Raw genomic sequence first — 22,867 nt, forward strand, 5'->3', positions numbered from 1 at the left:
ATCAGCTGTGTTTGAAAGGCACAAGGCTGAAATCTATTCTGTTTTGAATGTGTGGTTCACAGTTTTGACAGCAGTGTGTTAGCATTTGAACAAAGTGCTGTAAATTCACAGTGTTGTGCAGGTTGTGGTTAAAGTCATGGGATAAGTGTGTAGAGTTTTGAAAACTGTGTTCAAGCAATGAAAAACGGACTAGAGTTTGGTCCACATGAACTGCTGCTGTGCAGACTGTAGTTAGAGTTTTGCACATGTGACTCCAGTTGTTCCCACTGTCGTTTACCAATTGAAAAAAACTGTGATGGAATGAATCTGTAACGATCACCGTCTGTTCCTTTCACTCCCTGGACTACACTTCCCACAATTCTCCCTGTCAGTCACATGTTCACTCCACACCAATCACCTGTCGCCACATACAGCCATGCACACACTCCTCACTAATCACCACACCCAGCTGCAGCTTGTTACCTGGACTATAAAAGGACTCTCACTCACACCATCTAATCGTGAAGTCTTGTTTACCCTGTGTGACATTTCCGAGCATTTCCCTGTGTTTATTGCCTGCCTGTTTATTGTAACCGATCCTGCCTGTTTCCTGTTTATTGACCCGTTGCTGCCTGTCCTGACCCTTGCTTTGTACACCGACCTGTAAGTGATATCTGCCTGCCTCGATCCACTGCCTGTACCTTGACCACGATTCTGCCTGTCCCTTGCTGTTCCTGTTTGCTTTTGATTGACCCTGCCTGTACGACCACTCTCACTGCATTTGGATCCCCTGCCTGAGTCCCCATTAATTACAGAAGACTTCGCCACCCAAAGATCCAGCAGCTTCTAGGAGCATTACCAGCTTCAGCATGGACCCAGCAATGTGTCTTGTCAGTCTTTGCCAAGGTAACTCTAACCTCGAGGATCATATTCAGAACTTTTTGGATATAGCTAACTTATCTGATCTGCCGGACTGTGCCCTCATTGACTTTTTTTGTTATGGGTTAAATGAACCACTGAAGGGCTATTTAATCACCAACGGTCCCCGAGGATCATTCGTTGAAGTTCTGGACTTTGCCCTGTTAACTGGTGGTTCATGTTTTACTGTGGGTGTCGCGGAGGATTCCGACACCACAGAGAATCACGTAATGGCTGCCGCTCAGGAGAGCACTCACAAAATGGCGGCCACTACAACATCACATCACGTCTTCACTGATCGCCCAGAGCCACGTCCTGTCTCCGCTGATCGCCCAGAGCCACGTCACGTTTCTGGATCTGTCCAAGGGCGCAGAGGACTACGTTCCAGTGTGGCTGATCCTCCACTGACTACAGTCTGAGCAGCTGGCATCCCCAAGTCCCCGCCGGCCGCTTCGCTCTCAAGCCAAAAGATCTCTGAACTGTTGTGAGTGAGTGGAGGCGGGGCTAATTTGCATATTCATAGAACCGAGTATATTAAATGAGACAAGGGTGTAAAGTTTCGTTCAAGCTATTTTAAGGCATAAAGACATTTTTTACGGAAAAAGATGTCAAAGATAAGTTTTAAAACCCCTCTGTACGTCAACAATTTTATCCTTTAAAACTCATCTTTGATCATCGCTGCCCCCTCTGGACAGGAAGACACTCACAACTCACACAAGCACAAACACTCACACACATATTCAGCTCCATCAATAGAGTCGTCATGTATTGACTGCAGTTATGTAATGTAAATATGATGTCAATAATCAAGCGTTCCTGGATCCTCCATGAGGAGTTTAGGCTCCAATAAACCCTTTCTGATCACAGAGGCCCTCAGCGGGGTGTTTAGTGCTCTCTAGGGCCCTCTAGTGGAGGAAATGCAGCTCTGCGTGTGGCCCCGTCGTGTTTCATTAACCCGTGCCTGACCACAAGAGCTGGGACTGCGTTCAGGGTCGAAACAACCAATGTGAAGATCCTCAAACATGCAAACATCATCTGAGGGTGTTTCACAGGAATGGAGAAACTGAAAGTGTTTGAAGAGTCACACGAGGTCACTGCGGTAAGACTGATTTTCTGCTGCGTTCGGTCATTGTGTTTGACATGGAGAGGACTGAGACTTTCAGTGCATCTGATTATATGGCACTTACACTTATGTATAGGGCAAATAAATATCACCATACAAATACATCCCCAGCTGATTGATTACATTAAAAATTGTATTACAAGTTTTCTTAAATGTTGTTTAAATATGCAAATGAGGCGTTATCTAATTAAATATGTGCTGATTTGCATAAATGTCTTCAACAAAAATATAAATATTGGATGAAGACAGGTTCAAAATTCTCATTGAATTTTTTTGACATATTAAAGTCAAAGGTTTTTACAGAGTGAATTTTGGATATCTATTTTTATCACTCCATAAATCAGAAAATACGATCAACAGCCAGAAAAAAAACTCATTTTGAGAAAACGGCCTTTAAAGATATTTACTGTAATTGAAATCTATTGATGCAAATAGATAAAGTGCTATAAAATATACACTTAAAAATGTATTTTGAATGATTTCTTTTCACCAGTCTGAAAAAAAAAAAAAAAAAAACACTTTTTGCCAAAAAGTGCAAAATCTCAAAATTGACAGGTGCCTGAAAAAACAGTATGTTTGCCTGTAGTGTCCCTCCTTAAATCACATATACGTTAAAAAGATTTGCCAAAAAGAACTGATTTTAAGGCAATGAACAAGACGAGACAAACTGTGCATTTGCTACATTCAGGTTTATTAAGATGATCTTCACAATTACAAGATTGAAAGGAAAAGAAGAAGGTGATGCTGATGTTCAACCCTTTATTTTATCTTTAAGATTTTTCAACTTCTGTCCCACAGCTTTGAAGAATGATTTAACTTTGGATTCTTTCTGCACAAACATAAACATAATAAGAACATTATTATCAGAATGTCAACATGGTCAGAAGTAAATTTTAATGATTGATTTATACTTTTATCTATGTGCCATACCTGCACTAATAAACCATAGATACTAAGGAAATAAGTGTATGAAAATGTGAAAATCTTTTATCCTCACCTCTTTTTTAGGAGCTGCTTGTTCAGCTGCTCCTCCATCTTCTCCTTCAGCTGGGTCTTGGGCGCTGACCTCATACATAGAGAGGCACAGCTGGAGAAGCACAGTGACCAGAACCAACTTCACCCCAAAGTTCTTCATCTTTTATAGGCTCCTTTAAACAGAAACTCAATGAGACTCGTTTACTGAACAGCGTAACTAATGTTTGACACGATTAGATCCTCAACAGAGACGCAAATACATCAAAGTGTTGTTCAATCATTTCATGATATTCCCCCCTAAACTAAGACCGTGTTCACAAACGTTGCTCTCAAAACGATTAACATCTGAACATGTTTTTCCTGATCACTTTCTCCATGTCACCAAACTAATGTGTTCAAAACAATCCCAAACAGACTCAAAATGAGCTCGATCTAAACGTTACACTGCGTAATGAAGTCGACTGTTCTTTACTGAGAGCACAAAAACTAATATCAAAACTATTCGTTTTCTTTATTCTTGTGACATATTTAGCTGTAGACACACCAATATATTATTGAAATTAAATTATATATATATATATATATACTCCACAATAAAGATCTGTTTTATATGAATCAGTACACAAACATCACTGCCACTGTATTCGTCAAGCATCTCATTTATAAGAACATTTTCTTTCACACAATATTGATTAAACTTTGAATGAATGATTTTAACAATAATTTAACACATACTTTAACTCTAAATGAATGGTCTGTTCTTCTACAGTGATATTAAACTTTGTGCTCTAATTGTCCAGTATCCTGAAAGAGAAATATCAAGTTAAAAACAGCAGAAATCATCGTTTTACATTTAATGCTGTCTAACAATATTCAGTAATCCATAACTGTGACTCTATATCAAAATAAGTATTAGTCATGGAAGAAAGCAGGAGTTACCTGTGTTGATGATCAGGTGTAGTGAGAGCTGAGAGAGACGGGCGTTAAATACTGTTCTTTACAATTATCTTCTCATCAGAACCGTAATTTCCAGTTAACTTTTCATTTGAATAAACCCACTAATGAAACATTTACTTATGAGTTGTAATGAATGTGCCTTGATGGCAGTTAAGACGATAAAAACGAGTGACAAAGGAGAGCAGAGCCTCAGATGATCCAGACAGACTGATAGGCTTCTCTCCAGTCTAATTTATCTCCAGTCTTCAAACTGTTATATGGTTATTGTATTTGCAATGAAAATGTTCAGAAGATAAAAAGCTCTGCAGGTCAATTAACACAGACGGTAAATTAACATTTACATCTTAAAATTTACATCTTTGCATTTACATTTACTACTTTAGCAGATATTGTTATCCAAAGTGATTCACAAACGTACCATGCTACAATGTATAATTGATCCATCCGAAAGCTTTTTTTTTTTTTTGCTTTTAGCTGTTCGATTAAAAATGTCCATTAATTTGTGAACACAAATCAGGCTAAGTTGATTATTCCATTCGTGAATTCCAGTGTAGTTTGGTCATCCCTCCCAAAAATCATCTGTTCATCATGGCTGCTGCTTCTCTCTACACATTATTCGTTCACAACGTACACTTGTTTATTGTCATTTCAACCGCTTCCAAACTGTAAGACGCGACTGTGTGCCTTCCCAGTTTAAAACTTTTGTTTTACAAGCACACCTAAAGCGCACACACAGAAAACCAGCTGCTACATCACGTGTACGTTACTAAACTGAATTATCTGGGGTCTTGTTGTGTTTAAGTGTCACAACGCTCCAGGTTCACATGAACAGGCTTTGTCTTCAGTAAATGTATCTGGGAAAGAAATTGTTTTGTTTATCAGTATATTGAATACATGCAATACTGTAATTCTTAAAGTGACAGACTAATAAAACAAGGCCATAAGGTCAGACATCAAACACTGAACTGGACTAGATCCAAAAAGCAACAGTGTAAACACAAAGAGGTCTGAGAACACGTTCCTACTTAAGTGGACCAAACAAGGATCCGAGTCCTCTTTCAGGGACAGTGTGAGCGTAAAGAGAACTTGGTCATTTTTCACTTCTTGGTCCACTTAAAGAAGACGGTACTTTAAATTGCTTACAACGTATAAGACCTTTCTAATGCGTTTTAATATTCCATTTTAATAGCAAATACAAGTATAGCTGTAAGCAGCGATCATCGGATTCGGGGTCCGAGCACAAATGGCTCGGGATTCACCATCTCCTGGTCAACTTGTTTAACCAGATAGATGATCTTTCCCTTCTCAAACTCACACTTGGCAAGGTTCAAGGTTAACTAAGCCACGTAATCCAAGTACACTTCGCAATTCTCCACATCTGCCAAAACATTATGCATCAAATGTTGGAACGTAGCTGGAGCGTTCCGCATCCCGAAAGCTATCCCGAGAGCTTACACAGTATACTGTAAGAAGTTATCTGGCATGACAAAAGCTGAGAGTCAGAGGCACCTGCAATATCCTTTCAGGAAGTCTAGCTTTGTTACAAACTTGCCGTTACCCACCCTATCCACACAATCTCCCATCCTAGGAATTGGGAAGGAATCAGCTTTAGTTATATTGTTGACATTTTGCGAAAGTTTGCAGAAGCAACAGGTGGAGGCAGGTTTTGGTACCAGCAGGCAGGGCGAACTCCTGGGACTTGGAACAGCGAATCCATGCTGCAGCAAATACTCCAGCCTTTATTATGTCACATTTGTGGGGATTAACTCGATACAGGATGCCTTTTGTTCGGGGATGCATCTCCAACATCAGTGTCATGGGAAGCAGTTTTCCAGGCACATCTGAAAACAGATTAGGGATTAATGCAGCAAATCAGGCAGTTCATTAGCCTGACTTCAGGCATTTTCACTCCTATGGATTGTTTGTTTTGTTCCGAAACAGGGACTAAATTTGTTACAATGTTGCATTTTCTTCTTGGTTCAGTTGGCTCTCACACAGCAACATTTCAAAGCGTACCAAAATGCGTTTATGCAAATCACATGCGATACGAGTACAACTGTCCTCTCATTGGTCAGAGTTTTTTTTATATAACACATTTCCAGATATGAATTTTGATATCATTTGGTCCATTGTGTCGGACTGCTTTCACATCTCAAGTGAACCGCTCCTCTTCAAAGAGGTCTCGGTGCGCTTGTTTGGTATGCTTTTGATTTGCACCCGAGTGTGACGGCTGCATTCACACCTGCCCAAATGAACTGCACCAAAGGGGACAATAAACTCTAATGCGATTCAATTCAGAAATTCTGTAATTGCGTGGAGGAAACCTGAACTTCTCTGTTACTCAATCCATCTTCTTCCATGGTGTAGCTGGTAATAGCAGCTGTGGGAGTTGGCACACTCACTGCCTCACACTTTTCTTCATCTGTACCTTTGTCACACTTTGTTTCACTTTTGCACTGTGTAGTCACATACCTTTTCAGCATGTTGATGTGACACACACGGCTTTTGCGCCTGCGGTCAGGTGTGACAATGATGTAATTTGTGTCACTCGCTTCCTTTTTTAAATACTCTTACGAAAAAGAAGTTTATTCAAGTGTGCTATTATTAGCATATATCTTTTAAACTAAAAATAAGAAAGTATACTTTCAGTCTACTTTTTATATACTTCTCAGAAATATACTTAAAGGATTAGTTCACTTTCAAATAAAATGTTCCTGATAATTTACTCACCCCCATGTCATCCAAGATGTTCATGTCTTTCTTTCTTCAGTCGAAAAGAAATGAAGGTTTTTGAGGAAAACATTCCAGGATTTTTCTCCTTATAGTGGACTTCAATGGCCTCCAAATGGTTGAAGGTCAAAATTAGAGTTTCAGTGCAGCTTCAAAGAGCTTTAAACGATCCCAGACGAGGAATAAGAGTCTTATCTAGAGAAACCATCGCTCATTTTCAAAAAAAAAATAAAAATACAACTGTATATGCTTTATAAACATAAATGATCGCCTTGCACGTGCTTCTGCCAAAACCGCACTTTCGTATTCTCCAAAAGGTTTACACTGTATGTCCTACGCCTTCCCTATTCTACTTACGGAAAAAACAAACTGGCGCTGTGTTCATTAAGTAAGTTGAATAGGGAAGGCGTAGGACATACAGCATAAGCTTTTTGAAGAATATGGAAGTGCGGTTTTGGCGGAAACACTTGGAAGGTGATCATTTGTTTATGTAAAGCATATACATTTACATTTTTTTTAGAAAATGACGATCGTTTCACCAGATAAGTCTCTTATTCCTTGTCTGGGATCGTTTAAGGCTATGTCCACACGAAGCCGGAGCTTACCCTAAACCAATATTTTTTTTTCCTCGTCTCAAAAAATATCTGCGTCCACACGAAACCACTGAAACGACTCAAAACGATGTAGTATACATGCCAGGCCATTATGTGGCGCTGTAATTCTGCCGCAGAAATGCACTTAGGGCAGCGAAGAAGACTTGGAGCATGCGCATAAACCTTGCGCGCTGAATACAAACTTTAGCAAAACTTAGAAATAATGTTTTATTTTGGCTCAGTAGCTTCTGCAGCGCGAACACAAGCATGTAGAGTCTGCTATTGCTGTTGTTGGTGCTGTTTTGTGGTGTTAGCGCGTCTGACCACGTTCGGCATGTGGGGTGATGACATCATCGTTTCAGAAAATTTACGGATTGCCCCGTCCACATGATAACGCCAATCCAGCATTTTCAAATTTTTCCACTCTGGGACCTGGTTTCAAAAAATACCAGTTTCACCTTTCGAAAACGCCGGATCCGTGTGGACAAAACGCCTATTCAATAAAAAAAATTGTTAGCTGCACTGAAACTGACATTTGGACCTTCAACCATGTAGTGAACGGCACATTCTAGGGCCCAGTTTACGGCCGGGCCCCTCTCTGTCCTTAACAGCAGACAAAGGTTTGCTACATTTTGATTGGATCTTGGTGGCCTAACATAAACAAACTGTCCAATCAGATAAAGATGTAAGGACAACATCCAGACCTCTCTTGGAGGGCAAGAAGAAGACCTCTTGTACCAAGCCTGGGAAGGACAAGACTTATTATTGGTCCACAGGCAGTTACTGTCCTTCACCCATCTAGACACTACTTCCTAAGGTTGGCCAGAGACTGCCATAAAAATTCCTTAGCAGCAATGGGTGAATCAAAGAGAGATCACAAAGATGCATCCGAATCCATTCAAAACTATGTTTGAAAACCTTAGAACTGATGCAAACTACACATCCATTTCACACTTCTTCACAGAAATAAGTATTCTCAGTGACAGCCATTTGTAGTGCAACATCTGATACAAATACAGCTGTTAATGTACAATTGAATGACAGTTCAGTCTTTTCCCATCATGTTTAGTCTCTATTTGTTAAGAATATTGCCAAAGGTATTCTGGTGGTGGTTTGGAAAGTGAGAAATGCAATGGTAAACTTTAAAGACACTGTAAAGACTTCCAACTTTGTGCTTTATGCAAATGAGTTCCACAGGGGAGAGAAGGGTGGGCCACACTGTGTGTGTCCCCTCTGATGCCAGCAGCCAATCACAGCACTCGAATGGAGAAGCACCAAAATGCAATCTCCTCCTCATCGGAAAGGGATAAAGGTACCCTTTCAATAGACACTCCTTGTTCTGAGTCTGCCCTTCAAAGGGGGAAGACATAACAGATACACCGTTCTGAGTCTCCCATCGGGTGAAACACAACAGATACACCGTTCTGAGTCCCAGCTTGCGAAGCTGAGACATTAACAGATACAACACCGTTCTGAGCCTCTGGTCCATCCAGAGAGACAACAACAGATCCCATGATCTGAGTCTACAGCTTGTGAGGAAAGAGACATTAACAAACACTACGTTCAGAGTTTCTGTCCAGTGAGACAGTAACGACATCTGCAACAAGGTAAAGCTCAGGAGAGCAAACCTTAACTCCAAGGTACCTTCGTCTGCGTGTTCCAGATTTCAGGACCCTTTGGTGCTCCAGGAGATCAGCATCCCACAGAGCTTCATGTTCAAGACTTGAAGCAGATTCTGGCTCCTCTCCCCACTGCACTGTCACCAGTACAACCAGTGGAAGACGTCACCGTCATCGGACTCGACCACGTGGAACGTAAATATCACTTAACCAAACCTCTTTCCAGAGACCTTGGCATTGTTGTATATTATCAGTATATAATTTCCTAATTCCTATTAGATGATATAGCTGATGTTAGTTTATAACAAATAATCTCTCGTTTATTTGTTTGGTGCATAATAAGGTTCTCCACCTTATTATTTCCAGAGAAACAGTTTATTTTTCCATAAGATAACGTAACTCTTCCATAGCCACACTCAACTTAATCACTTGTATTCTATGTATCTTATGCACTTTATTCCTTTATCATTCATGGTATTCATTTAATAGTTGTGTTAGTTATTCTTGTTTATCATTTGTTAATAAAATGTATTTTTATTACACTTGTGTCTTCCTTGTGCTGATAATACAGAAAAGGCTCTACAAGTTAGCAATTCCACCAATCTTTCAGATAAATCAGCTGACCACTTTACATTAACTCTAAATGAATGAAAGCCCCTGTTGGGAGTGAAAGACTCTGACTGGTGCCCTGAACTAGGGAAAAGGGGGAAAGTGGTCTTCTGATGTACTCATAACCACACCTTAAGAGACGTGTGATCCAAAATCACAACGTCAACGGTGACGTGAGTACCAATCCCTATTTTACTTTGCGTCCTTGGCTGGACAAAGTAAAAATCACTACAACCATTTGGAGTCCAGTGAAATCCACTATATGGAGAAAAATCCTTTTCATCAAAAACCTTCATTTGTTTTCGACTGAAGAAAGAAAGTCATGAACATCTTGGATGACATGGGGGTAAATTTACAGGAATTTTTTTTGAAAGTGAACTAATCCTTTAATATTGCACTCAAGTATACTTGACTTATACTGATAGAAAGGTCTAAGTATACTTGGCTTGTAGTTGTGTTTACTCTTTTGATTGAGTAGCCTATTAAATACCTTGTGTCTACACAGTTTAACATTCAGTCTTATAAACTTTACAGTTTTTTCGATTGCTAAACGACAGTGAGCACAACTGGAGCTACATGTGCAAAACTCTAACTACAGTCTGCACTACCAACAGTCACCTGAGCTAAACAGTTAACACATGACTCAAAACAGGCTCAGTGCAGCCAAACACTGTGCACAACCCTCACTGTGATAACACACACTGTCACTCAGAACACACTGAGAGTAAAAACACAAGCATCAAACACCAACACAGAAAATACAAACTTTTCATCTCTACAGTTTGAACAATTTCAGTGACTTCATACAAAGTAATATTTTCTTCAAAGAAAAGAGTGACATTCTTTCACATGATTTATTTACATTTTTAAAACATAATTCTTTAAGGTAAATGAAAATTAGCAGTTTGCTTCAATAGTGTGTAGTAATTTACGGAATTACAGTAATGAGAAAAAAAGGTAGAAACTAAAAGTACACACTGTAATTCAAACAAATAATTGAGGGACTAATCCTGCAAAATTTCAATCAGCAGTGTTTGAAAGGCACAAGGCTGAAATCTATTGTGTTTTGAATGTGTGGTTCACAGTTTTGACAGCAGTGTGTTAGCATTTGAACAAAGTGCTGTAAATTCACAGTGTTGTGCAGGTTGTGGTTAAAGTCATGGGATAAATGTGTAGAGTTTTGAAAACTGTGTTCAAGCAATGAAAAACGAACTAGAGTTTGGTCCACATGAACTGCTGCTGTGCAGACTGTACTTAGAGTTTTGCACATGTGACTCCAGTTGTGCCCACTGTCGTTTAGCAATCGAAAAAAACTGTAAAAAGATTTGCCAAAAAGAACTGATTTTAAGGCAATGAACAAGACGAGACAAACTGTGCATTTGCTACATTCAGGTTTATTAAGATGATCTTCACAATTAGAAGATTGAAAGGAAAAGAAGAAGGTGATGCTGATGTTCAACCCGTTATTTTATCTTTAAGATTTTTAATCTTCTGTCCCACAGCTTTGAAGAATGATTTAACTTTGGATTCTTTCTGCACAAACATAAACATAATAAGAACATTATTATCAGAATGTCAACATGGTCAGAAGTATATTTTAATGATTGATTTATACTTTTATCTATGTGCCATACCTGCACTAATAAACCATAGATACTAAGGAAATAAGTGTATGAAAATGTGAAAATCTTTTATCCTCACCTCTTTTTTAGGAGCTGCTTGTTCAGCTGCTCCTCCATCTTCTCCTTCAGCTGGGTCTTGGGCGCTGACCTCATACATAGAGAGGCACAGCTGGAGAAGCACAGTGACCAGAACCAACTTCACACCAAAGTTCTTCATCTTTTATAGGCTCCTTTAAACAGAAACTCAATGAGACTCATTTACTGAACAGCGTAACTAATGTTTGACACGATTAGATCTTCAAAAGAGACGCAAATACATCAAAGTGTTGTTCAATCATTTCATGATATTCCCTCCTAAACTAAGACCGTGTTCACAAACGTTGCTCTCAAAACGATTAACATCTGAACATGGTTTTCCTGATCACTTTCTCCATGTCACCAAACTCCAGTCAATGTGTTCAAAACAATCCCAAACAGACTCAAAATGAGCTCGATTTAAACGTTACACTGCGTAATGAAGTCGACTGTTCTTTACTGAGAGCACAAAAACTAATATCAAAACTATTCGTTTTCTTTATTCTTGTGACATATTTAGCTGTAGACACACCGATATATTATTGAAATTAAATATATATATATATATATATATATATATATATATATATATATATATATATATATATATATATATATATATATATACTCCACAATAAAGATCTGTTTTATATGAATTATTGCACAAACATCACTGCCACTGTATTCGTCAAGCATCTCATTTATAAGAACATTTTCTTTCACACAATATTGATTAAACTTTGAATGAATGATTTTAACAATAATTTAACACATACTTTAACTTTAAATGAATGGTCTGTTCTTCTACAGTGATATTAAACTTTGTGCTCTAATTGTCCAGTATCCTGAAAGAGAAGTAACAAGTTAAAAACAGCAGAAATTATCATTTTTACATTTAATGCTGTCTAACAATATTCAGTAATCCATAACTGTGACTCTATATCAAAATAAGCACTTAGTCATGGAAGAAAGCAGGAGTTACCTGTGCTGATGATCAGGTGTAGTGAGAGCTGAGAGAGACGGGCGTTAAATAGTGTTCTTCTACAATTATCTTCTCATCAGAGGCGTAATTTCCAGTTAACTTTTCATTTGAATAAACCCACTAATGAAACATTTACTTACGAGTCGTAATGAATGTGGCTTGATGGCAGTTAAGACGATAAAAACGAGTGAAAAGGAGAGCAGAGCCTCAGATGATCCAGACTGACTGATAGGCTTCTCTCCAGTCTAATTAATCTCCAGTCTTCAAACTGTTATATGGTTATTGTATTTGCATTGAAAATGTTCAGAAGATAAAAAGATCTGCAGGTCAATTAGCACAGATGGAAAATTTACATTTACATCTTAAAATTTACATCTTTACATTTACATTTACTACTTTAGCAGATATTGTTATCCAAAGTGATTCACAGACGTACCATGCTACAATGTATAATTGATCCAGCCGAAAGCTTTTTTTTATGTGCTTTCAGCTGTTCGATCAAAAATATCCATTAATTTGTGAACACAAATCAGTCCAGGCTAACTTGATTATTCCATTTGCGAATTCCAGTGTAGTTTGCCCAGATAGCACATGTACGTCTGCAAGACGTCTGTTAAAGATCACTTCATCTGGAAAGCATCTGCTGTTTACGAACATCTGATAGACATCTTTAAGATGTCAGTTTTACATACATTCTAAATCATAAACATCTTATAGACATCTTCTAAATGTCTATTTGACATCTGACAGGAAACATCCTATAGACATATTGCAGATGAGCAAACACTCTAAAAAATACGTCTTCCAGACGTAAACACACAAATCAAATAGACGTCTCCGAGATGTACCTGTGCTGTCAGGGTGGTCATCCCTCCCAAAAATCTGTTCATCATGGCTGCTGCTTCTCTCTACACATTATTCATTCACACCGTACACTTGTTTATTGTCATTTCAACCACTTCCAAACTGTAAGACGCAACTAAAACTTTTGATATGGGTTTTACAAGCACACCTAAAGCGCACACACAGAAAACCAGCTGCTACATGCAATACTGTAATTCTTAAAGTGACAGATTAATAAAACAAGGCCATAAGGTCAGACATCAAACACTGAACTGGACTAGATCCAAAAAGCAACAGTGTAAACACAAAGAGGTCTGAGAACACGTTCCTACTTAAGTGGACCAAACAAGGATCCGAGTCCTCTTTCAGGGACAGTGTGAGCGTAAAGAGAACTTGATCATTTTTCATTTCTTGGTCCACTTAAAGAAGACGGTACTTTAAATTGCTTACAACGTATAAGACCTTTCTAATGCGTTTTAATATTCCATTTTAATAGCAAATACAAGTATAGCTGTAAGCAGCGATCATCGGATTCGGGGTCCGAGCACAAATGGCTCGGGATTCACCATCCCCACTTGTTTACCCAGATAGGTGATCTTTCCCTTCGCAAACTCACACTTGGCAATGTTTAACAAAGCCACGTAATCCAAGCACACTTCGCAGTTCTCCACATCTGCCAAAACATTATGCATCAAATGTTGGAACGTAGCTGGAGCGTTCCGCATCCCGAAAGCTATCCCGAGAGCTTACACAGTATACTGTAAGAAGTTATCTGCCGTGACAAAAGCTGAGAGTCAGAGGCACCTGCAATATCCTTTCAGGAGATCTATCTTTGTTACAAACTTGGCATTACCCACCCTATCCACACAATCTTCCACCCTAGGAATTGGGAAGGAATCAGCTTTAGTTATATTGTTGACTTTGCAAAAGTTGGTGCAGAAGCAACAGGTGGAGGCAGGTTTTGGTACCAGCAGGCAGGGCGAACTCCTGGGACTTGGAACAGCGAATCCATGCTGCAGCAAATACTCCAGCATTTATTATGTCACATTTGTGGGGATTAACTCGATACAGGATGGCTTTTGTTCGGGGATGCATCTCCAACATCAATGTCATGGGATGCAGTTTTCCAGGCGCATCTATAAACAGATTAGGGATTAATGCAGCAAATCAGGCAGTTCATTAGCTTGACTTCAGGCATTTTCACTCCTATGGATTGATTGTTTTGTTCTGAAACAGGGACTACATTTGTTACAATGTTGCATTTTCCTCTTGGTTTGGTTGGCTCTCACACAGCAACATTTCAAAGCGTACCAAAATGTGTTTATGCAAATCACATGCGATACGAGTACAACTTTCCTCTTATTGGTCAGAGTTTTCTCAGTGTCTCAGACCATATGAATGTTATAATGAAGCAGAGCGGGAATCAAGGCTTTGTTGGGACAGCATTCTTTCACAGAGAAGCGTAATTACACAACATTTTAAGATGAAGATGGGCTCTTTTTACGGTAACTTACAGAATCAGACACTACTGTTTTTATATAACACATTCCCAGATATGAATTTTGATATCATTTGGTCCATTGGGTCGGATTGCTTTCACATCTCAAGCGAACTGCTCCTCTTCAAGGAGGTCTCGGTATGCATGTTTGGTATGTTTTTGGTTTGCACCCGAGTGTGACTGCTGCATTCACACCTGCCCAAATGAACTGCACCAAAGGGGACAATAAACTCTAGTGCGGAAATCTGTAATTGCGTGGAGGAAACCTAAACTTCTCTGTTACTCAATCCATCTTCTTCCATGGTGTAGCTGGTAATAGCAGCTGTGGGAGTTGACACACTCACTGTCTCACACTTTTCTTCATCTGTACCTTTGTCACACTTTCTTTCACTTTTGCACTGTGTAGTCATGTTGATGTGACACACACGGCTTTTGCGCCTGCAGTCAGGTGTGACAATGACGTAATTTGTGTCACTCGCTTCCTTTTTTAACTACCCTTACGAAAAATACGTTTATTCAGGTGTGCTATTATTAGTATATATCTTTTAAACTAAAACTGAGTGAATTTGTTTTCACTGTTATACAGTAGGGGGCGCTATTACACATCTTCTAGCACAGAATCTCCGGATCAAAACACAGGTGAAGAAGAAGCAGAAACAAGCGATAGAAGATTGCTTACGCAAATGTAAAACAATGCAATCATCAAACATTAAACAGCATATAAATCAAAACTGCCTAATGTTACTGAATGAAATATCGAACCAATGAAGAGGAAATGACTGTGAAGCTTTGGGGGTGTTGATGGACTCGATCTACTCCATCTGTGTTTCTGAATCCGATCCAGACTTGGTCTTTGACAAAAATGTGATTTTCTCATCTTTTTGTTTTAATTGTTGCTTTTTTATGAAATTTAAATGATAAAAAAGATGCATTAAGCTGGAATAAAATATTTTTAAGATGGAAAGTTGAAGTAGAGTTAAAGGTATATTTCAAGTATATAAAAAATAATACCTAAATAGGAACATAGTAATATACTTACCATACTTAAAAAACAATATATAAATAGTAAACTATAAGTATGATGTTAATTTCACCTAAAGAAAACTTACAAGTATACTTAAAGTTTAAAACTACTAAACTAGTAGTTTAGTGAGAGTATACTTCAGTGTACTTTCATAAACTAAAAAAAATGTACTATACTAGTATTTAACTACTAGTGTAGGGGAGAGCGGGGTAAGTTGTCACACTTTTCACAATGTCTAACATTTACTGAGCACCATACATCACAATGGTATAAATGTCATACCAAATGAAAGAAGGAAGTCTTGGGCACATATGTTGTATTCATTACAGTTTCATATCTTATCTCATTACGGAGTTGTAGACTGTTGAATAGAGAATGTGCACTTGTGACAATTTACCCCATCGGCGGGTAAGTTGTCACACTAGATTATCTAAAAATAAGAACACAACTACTTCATTGTTATTATTGATTTTAATTTTTTAATTCAAACCAGAATTGGAAATATAAACAATCATGCCTAGAGAATTTGAAAAAACAATTATTTCAATCCAAACAATACACATTTCAATCAAAACACATTAAGTGTCAAGACTTTACTTTGAACTTTAAACTCAAACTTTCTCTGGCTTGCACATAGATCCATGATAACTGAATGAAATACTGCAGATAACTCGCTTAACATGTTTAATCTCTGAACATAACTGACTTAACATGCTTGAACCTCTTTTTTGAGCATGTTCTATATGTTTATTTGTACTGGGGCATGTTGTCACCTGTGACGACTTGCCCCAAAGTCATTGAGACAACTTGCCCCAAACTGACATGTGTGCTAATGTTGGTAAATGTCAAGGTTCGCTCAACATAGCACGTCAGCTAAAGTATCAAAAGACACGTTATTGTCTCCTCTATGTTGTGCAAAATAATAATTTTTAACATTCATATCTAACAAAATTGTATTGCATAAAATTTAAAGTGCAAATTTTTTACTTTTTAAGCTAAAAAATAAGAAAATTGTGCTAACCCAGCGATCTCGACCACATGTGAACAGAAAGTTGACTATGGAAGAAGTCACACAAAGTGGCTAATTGAGTTTTGAGATAGAGCTTCTAGTTTTGGAGTTATGAAAAGTGTGACAACTTACCCCGCTCTCCCCTACTTATAAGTTTACTTGTATTACAGATGCAGTACAAATGAGAAACGTAGTTTTGAACTTATAAGTGTAACAGTAGTAAACTTTAGTACACTTAAACATATACTTTTATATACTAAAATTGGGCCAATTTAGTCCCAAACAGTATTGAAATAGTACACAATAGTACAAGTTTACTAAGTAAATTGATATTAGTATACTTTCTAAATAAAGTATACTTGAACATTACTTACGCATAGGCTACTTCATAAAATGAACTTTTAGTATACTTCTTTTTCATAAGGGTATGTAGGGACTTGGAACGCTTGGGACACAGAACCAGAGGTAACAAAGCCAGAACAGAATCGCCAGGCTGGAAAGATCGGCTAACAGACTCCTTGTCATAGCGTGCTTTCATCTTGTCTTGTGCTGTTACATGTTACAAGGTGTTATGCTCAGGGGCGGACTTAACCAATAAGAGAGGTAAGCAGTTGCTTAGGGCCCCGGGGAATTAGGGGGCCCCGACAAATACCAAGAAGCCATAAATCATATATTACTTATTAGTTTTCTATCATATATTGTATGGCCTGTCTATAACTATTAAGATTTTAACATTATTATATCATCTGCTTGAATGCAGCCCCATCATGAATAGTGGAACTTTCCTATCGTACTGCACATGCACGAGCAGTTAGACGAGATGAGAGCAGACAGAGTTTAAAGGTAGAGATACAGCACACGAGAGTGAGAATCTGCAAGCAGAAGACGAGGTTTAGAAACTAGACAAACAGTGAAACGCAGCGGAACTGAATAAAGAATATATAAAAAAGAAGGTGGCTAAACTCCCAGAAGTCACTTCTTTTCCCCCATAAACTCCCACAGTCAGTGCTGCTCCCACAGAGGCTGCAGCAGCCCGTCTCCCGGGGGATGATTTTACTCCTATGGTTTACTCACAGTCCCGGGAAATGATGACAATGCGCAGGTGAGTGTAGCCCGCGAACATGAACAGCAACAGCACACAGATGCGAATAACACATACAGGGAGTTTTCATAAGTGACGATCCTGCTTTGTGGCTGAAACGCTTGTCAGATAATGAGCACTGTGAGCTTATTAAAACAGGATAGAAAAAATTATATAGAAAAAAGTGTTTCGAGTTCAAAGTTTGACTGTTGGGGACCCATACCTGGAATCACTAAGTCCCCCAAATCACTTAGTCCGCCCCTGTGCTGCATCTTCACGAGCGCATTAAAGTCTCAGAGAGACTGAATATAGTCAGGGATAATCATAGGGGTCGGATGTTCAGCTAACAGTTGCTCGCTCAACAATTTTAATGGCCCTTGCACCACATGACCGAAGACACCAAACACTAGAGGGTATGCATTGATTGACGTCACTTTCCCGCCGAAAGCGCGCTCCCTCAGCTGGACTGAGTGGCAAAAGAAGCTGCTGCATGACTGGATTTAATAACTGCGAAAACGCGAGTAAAACAAACGATTACACTAAAGGTTGGGCTAGAAAGTGTTCCTTATGACATGTCAAAGAAACCTAATGTATGGATACTGACATGCCGCCAGGAGTCGTGTTTCCTGACATTTATGTTCCTGATTTCGATGCCGGGGAAACACATAAAGAAAATCTGCCTTTGAATATTTTATATAACTACAATATCGGTAGGTTTAAATCCGAGTGATCACTTATATCAATGTTATATATATCGTCATATTGTCCAGCCCTAAAACTTGTATATTTTTGTCAGTGTTTATTTAAAAACACCCAATTATGCAGAATATAAGATGGTACATATTTGATTGATGAGTTGTCAACACAATATATAACAATACACTATATATATGGTATGATTTTAACTCAAAATCCAACAATTTTGACACAAAATGATAACTGCAAAACCATGTTTCTCTGCCTGGAGTCCAGCTGTTTCTGTGAATGGACCCTTCGCTAAGCCCCGCCCTTCTTAGTTACTGTTGCTACGCCCGTCAAGCTTTCGCGTCTGGCAAGTCATTTACAGTAGGATGTATGCACCGGTGTCAGACATTTTCAAGGAGACAATCATTTTTGGCGAACAGGTGAAATATCTGAGAGAGCAAGACAAAAGGGACTGCAGTATGCATTCAAGGGATATATCCACGACATAATATGCAACCGATTAGAAAATAATTTTGATAAAAATTGAAGCTAAAGCTCCCAGCGCGAGCAGCAGCCACCTCAAATGCTGACCATTCAAATGGGAAACACACAATTTATTGAGGAAAAGCTTTGTACATCCACAGCAGGTTAAGTGAAATTAGTGAAAATAACCTAATAATTATAAATCAAACAGCTTATCCATAAGTCTTGTGGAATAAACAAGCTTATATTTTTAGCACGCCAGGCTAACGTAACTCTGTCTTGCCTTTAATCATTTTATTTCATGTTCAAATATATGCATTATGAACAAAGAACCGTCATTATTTCCAAGCAATAATGTGCTGAGTTAGCTAGCTGGCTAACCTACCCGTCAGATTGTCCTACCCGGGCTTTACTGGACATCAATATTACATCGTTGTTGTCATGATAACACAAAATTACTGTATATGCACTATTATAAGGGTAGGTTCAGGGTTGGGGTAGGTGTAGATGTTAATAAAGCCACAGACCACGTTAATATCACGCTGGAAGCACAATCTGATAACGTTTGCATTTTTCGGATTTTGTCAGATTTTGCTAACATTACCTACTGTTTCAATGGGAGGTAGCAAAATCTGACAGGGTAGCACAAATTTTCAGAACACCGGCATTCCTCCACTTGGGTTTTAGGAGTCGGGAAGGGAAAAACTTTTAGGATACCGGGTATCATGTTAACACAATCCATAAGCACAACGCTTCGGCATGTTCCCTCGCTCGAAAGCTTGACAGACCTCCCGCGCCTAGTAACGGTTGCTAAACCACGATTGGCCTGTGGCGGTTTTCGGGCGTGGCTTAGCGAAGGGTCCATTGCAGTGCTTCTTTTTTTTCTGTAGCTTTAAATATATACCTCAGGTTTTGTGTCAAAGCTATTTGTACAGTCAATCACAAAGCTCTTTCCCGTTTTGTGTGTTTTTCACGGCATTCACGCTTTAAATCAATGCTGCCGCTCAGTGGGCGTGACGGCAGTCTATGGCGGAATACGTCCCGCCTTCTATGTAAAAGAGCCAATCACTGATTGATAAAATCATTGAGTCACTGCAGCTGCCGTTAGAAACCTGAGATTCGCACATTGGCTATTGTAGCCTGAAAAGTATGCTTTTTTTAACGTTATTTGAGCATAAGAAACAACATTTATGGAACAATTCATTTCAAATTTTGTTGCTGATTTGAAATATATTATTTAATTGTGAGTTCGGCAAGCAGTTTTTGAGATTTCAGGATTCCTCCATTTAAATAGAAAGGACTTGGTCTTGAAATAGCTGCACAGAGGCGTTGCAAAGATGGCTGCCGAGTGAACAGCCTTTCCTTGAAAGTGACTTTGAAGAAGCTCTGTTGGACTAAATCCTACAGACTCTATCCTGTGGCTCCCTCTGGTGGACAGCATTAGTATTGCAGCCTTCGTCTCTGAATCCCATTGATATAATGGCTGATATGTATGTTTAGAATGTCCTGTTCTCCATGTTTATGAAGTTCTGTAAAATTTGGATTCAAACATTCAAAGTGATGTAAACCCGAACGTAAGCGGCTGATTTTATTTGCATTACTTGGTACAAAGGGCTAATAAAATGTTTTTCATGGCAAACTTACGTTTCATTGTTTACCTCTTAATAAAATATTTGGGCCTATATATGGGTTCTGCACATGTTGTAGTTTTTAAAGCTTCCTATTTTATAGTAAATCTCTCAATGGGTTAACATGTTTGACATCAGGTAGGCTATTAAAAATCCAATTATTTATTTATTATGTGTTATAATCTGCCTATATACAGTAAGAAATTAGTCTCAGTCAACACTCATTGTATAGTCATATAGAGTAGCTAGCAAATAAAAAAACTCACTTGGAGCTGTGAATCTGTGAATAGATAAAGGGAGGACTTGAAGATTTTAAGAAAAGTCCTTTATTGTGATTAGGCCTACTTTTTAATGATCAAGTGATGACTATATAACTACTAAAGGGTATTCAGTAAAAACAAATATTTCTATTTTTCATGATTCCTATGGATTATAGATAAGCCTATAGTTTCTTTTTATACAAGCAACAAAACCAGTTATTTAATTTGTGCATAAAAATACATATAAAAGTAAAAAATAAATAAAACCCAGCAGAGAAGTGATTTGAACATTTATTGCGTAAAGGGTTAATTATAAAGGGGTAATGTCAAAAAAGTAATCAAATAGCCTACTGTCATGAAACAGGAAAGGAGACATGGAGGTCAAAGTAACAGTACATTTTAAATAAAATATGACAGATTTCTCTCTCTCATTGATAGTCTATGCAACATTGACGCTTCAAAAAGTTCATAAAGAGATTGTAAAACGAATCCATACGAATTAAGTGATTAAAAATAGCTTAAACCACTCAATCACTTTATATGAAACACTAATGTAAAATGATATAGTCTACTATATCAGCCTATAGAAAATATCTCTCCGTTGCTCTCTAATGCCAGTAATTTCATGCAGTCCTGTTCACTAAAAGTGGCACTGATTAACCTGCTGAATAAATGAATAAATACTATATCGTTAAAGTGGTGAAAATCAAGTTTTTAATGTTGATTATATGTCTATGTGGTGCTTTCAAACAATGTGCAAATTCATCAGTCAACACTGAGTATTATCTCTTTAAAATTGCAGTGATCTAAAGACAGTCTCAAAAACACGGTTTGAAATCGCTGTTTCTGACGTCACAAACTACCTTGTAACCAATCACGTCAACGAGTGGATCTCTGACCTGGTGCGAGCGAGTGGAGGCGGGGCTCATTTGCATATTCATAGAACCGAATATATTAAATGAGACAAGGGTGTAGAGTTTCATTCAGTCTATTTTAAGGCACGAAGACATTTTTTGCGGAAAAAAAACGTTGAAATGTGTCATTTTGGTGATCAAAGATGAGTTTAAAGCCCCTCTGTAGTCAATAATTTTATTCTTTAAAACTCATCTTTGTTCATCGCTGCCCCCTCTGGACAGGAAGACACTCACAACCCTTCTGCAAGCACTGTCTGAACCACACAAACACAAATCACATGCTATTCTGATGTTAGTTAGCATGCAAGTCAACAAGTCGATTACATTCAAATGCATGAGTAAAATGAAGCAGAATTAAAAGAGAAACACAGACTGTAAATCCAATGTAGCAAATGCATCTGCTCCTATTCCTCATCTGTACAGGGTGTTTAGTGCGCTCTAGGGCCCTCTAGTGGAGGAAATGCAGCTCTGCGTGTGGCCCCGTCGTGTTTCATTAACCCGTGCCTGACCACAAGAGCTGCGACTTCATTCAGGGTCGAAACGACCAATGTGAAGATCCTCCAAACATGCAAACATCATCTGAGGGTGTTTCACAGGAATGGAGAAACTGAAAGTGTTTGAAGAGTCACTCGAGGTCACTGCGGTAAGACTGATTTTACTGCTGCGTTCGCTCATTGTGTTTGACATGGAAAGACTGAGACTTTGATATGACACTTACTCTTCAGTCTCTGTTAAAAGCTGCTATAAATGTTAATGACTGCAGGAGCCTGAATTATTTCTTCTTCATTTAATGTCATAATGTTTGTTTAAGTAAAAAAAAACATACTAGATGGTGTGATTTTTTTGTTTTTGAATTTCAAAAAATGCAGACAGTTTCCTGTGATGGTTAGGTTTAGGGGTAGTGTAGGGGGAGAGAAAATACGGTTTGTACAGTACAAAAACCATTACGCCTATGGAGAGTCCCCATAAGCCACATATACAAGTGTGTGTGAGTGTGTGTGTGCGTGTGTCTTTCAGATTATGCGCTCATCATGACCTTATCTTCACTTTCTAATAATCTCTTAAACACTGTTCAGACTGATGTTAATATAAGATTATATGCTGTACAGAGCGTCCATTTTTAATCAAATATTTTTATAAATCTGTGATCTGCCTTTTGAGAAGTTCTTGGAGCGAAGGATGTTACAGATTTTTTTAAGACAAAATGAATTATAAATTTAATACATATAAAATAATTACAAAAAAAAAAGATTTGCCAAAA

General features: G+C 38.3%; 2 long non-coding RNA genes across 3 annotated transcripts; both read right to left on the minus strand.

Annotated features, from left to right (window-relative positions):
* Positions 1-2,690: 2,690 nt before the first annotated feature.
* Positions 2,691-4,280, minus strand: LOC125247629. The gene is made up of 4 exons (XR_007180124.1): positions 3,935-4,280; positions 3,731-3,799; positions 3,018-3,168; positions 2,691-2,849 (listed from the first exon to the last, which is right to left on the minus strand). It is a non-coding gene; the product is annotated as an uncharacterized LOC125247629 (long non-coding RNA).
* Positions 4,281-10,877: 6,597 nt separating this feature from the next.
* Positions 10,878-12,410, minus strand: LOC125247382. 2 transcript variants are annotated; one of them, XR_007180074.1, is made up of 5 exons: positions 12,323-12,339; positions 12,183-12,210; positions 11,977-12,045; positions 11,205-11,355; positions 10,878-11,036 (listed from the first exon to the last, which is right to left on the minus strand). It is a non-coding gene; the product is annotated as an uncharacterized LOC125247382 (long non-coding RNA). The 2 variants fall into 2 exon arrangements; XR_007180073.1 differs by having other exon boundaries at positions 12,183-12,410.
* Between the last annotated feature and the right edge of the window lie 10,457 nt (positions 12,411-22,867).

Source organism: Megalobrama amblycephala, linkage group LG15, assembly GCF_018812025.1.
Source record: "Megalobrama amblycephala isolate DHTTF-2021 linkage group LG15, ASM1881202v1, whole genome shotgun sequence".
NCBI lineage: Eukaryota > Metazoa > Chordata > Actinopteri > Cypriniformes > Xenocyprididae > Megalobrama > Megalobrama amblycephala.